Below are 1,740 nucleotides of genomic sequence, written 5' to 3'. Positions count from 1 at the left end.
GAAGTTTCACGGCGTTCGTACGATATTTGGCGACGCAAAAATGAGCGATTTCCCAGCTCGAGAGAATTCGGCGCGAGAGAAACGATGCCCCGTAACGCACATGAGAGCAATCCGGGCCAATTTCTCCCGTTTGATGGGGTCTATGTGTAAAAATTTTGACTTTTTTGAGTGCAGGTGCAAATCTGCTGAAAAAGCCTGTGGAAGTTTCACGGCGTTCGTACGATATTTGGCGACGCAAAAATGAGCGATTTCCCAGCTCGATGGAATTCGGCGCGAGAGAAACGATGCCCCGTAACGCACATGAGAGCAATCCGGGCCAATTTCTCCCGTTTGATGGGGTCTATGTGTAAAAATTTTGACTTTTTTGAGTGCACGTGCAAATCTGCTGAAAAAGCCTGTGGAAGTTTCACGGCGTTCGTACGATATTTGGCGACGCAAAAATGAGCGATTTCCCAGCTCGAGAGAATTCGGCGCGAGAGAAACGATGCCCCGTAACGCACATGAGAGCAATCCGGGCCAATTTCTCCCGTTTGATGGGGTCTATGTGTAAAAATTTTGACTTTTTTGAGTGCAGGTGCAAATCTGCTGGAAAAGCCTGTGGAAGTTTCATCCGACGAAAAAAGCACGTTCTCGAGAAAGCAGGAGAGCTAAGTCATTCACAAATTAGCTGGATTTGGCTTGTGGTTCGTTTCCCAAGTAACAGAGCGGCATCAACCTTTAAGTGCACGCCAGTACATCCCCGTGGGATACAGGGGGTCTCGGCGGACTTTGCTCGGGGGAAAAACGTCGAGGTGAGCCGCCTGGCCATGCTGTTCATGGGTCTCTCCTTTTTAAGTTTCGCCTGCCAATTTATTTTCTCTAGCGGTTTTATACACTAGCACTCGATGTTTTGGGAAAGGAATACAATTGTTCAAAAAACGTCTTCGCAATTCATGTCGTTAGATTGCTAATGAAAATTCGTAAAAAAACGTACACGCCATACATGTTCTTTGCTTCCCTCTCGATACAAGTGAAGGGGAAAAACAGCCTTAACGGTTGCTAAAAAAATCGCCCTTTACATATACATGGGTCGTCTTCCCCTCTCGACAACGGAGACAAGTAACCCACGCCAGGCACTGTCAGTAACTGCCATAGATCTGCTTTAAAATGCCCATTCGTCTTGCGTCGCTCACGTTCCCGGAGCTTTGGGTAATGTCTGAGGCCTATCCCCGCTAATTTCTACCGTTTGTCGGTAGCTGTCTGTAAAAATATAGCATACACCAAAACGAGAAAATATTTCCATCGCACCTGCACAAGTGTATGGACAATGGCAATCTTCATGCGATGCATAAGTGGTGTGTGTCAGCAGGTTTTGTTTCCCAAGTTTTCCGTGAATGAGCGAGTATCTTGAGCTGTGTGACTCAGCCCGAGGGAGCCTCTTCTCCTCCAGAGTGTGTGGGGAAGGCTGTCCCCTTGGGTTGGTGCTGCACGGGTTCGCTGCGCTGTTTGGTCTTGTGCCAAGGAAGGCTGCCAACTGTGCAAGAATTTTAGGGTTGGTTTCAATTGCCGTTGCCGGTCCATAGAGTAGCGAGCATTGTAAGGCCGCTCTAGAGGTTTGCAGGCATGTGGGGTCGACCCCTGCTCCTTCCCTCCCCACCCCACGTAGGGTGTGTGTGGTGCGCTTACAGCTGCCTCAAAGTGGCTGGCCTTGTGGGAAGCCCTGTGTTTTGTGAGCTTTCAGCACCGTCAGGTTGCCAAACG

This window comes from Lampetra planeri, unplaced genomic scaffold (assembly GCF_965212315.1).
Source record: "Lampetra planeri unplaced genomic scaffold, kcLamPlan1.2.h2 scaffold_1105, whole genome shotgun sequence".
Classification (NCBI taxonomy): domain Eukaryota; kingdom Metazoa; phylum Chordata; class Hyperoartia; order Petromyzontiformes; family Petromyzontidae; genus Lampetra; species Lampetra planeri.
The sequence above is the reverse complement of the archived record's forward strand: the minus strand, read 5'-3'. Positions refer to the sequence as shown.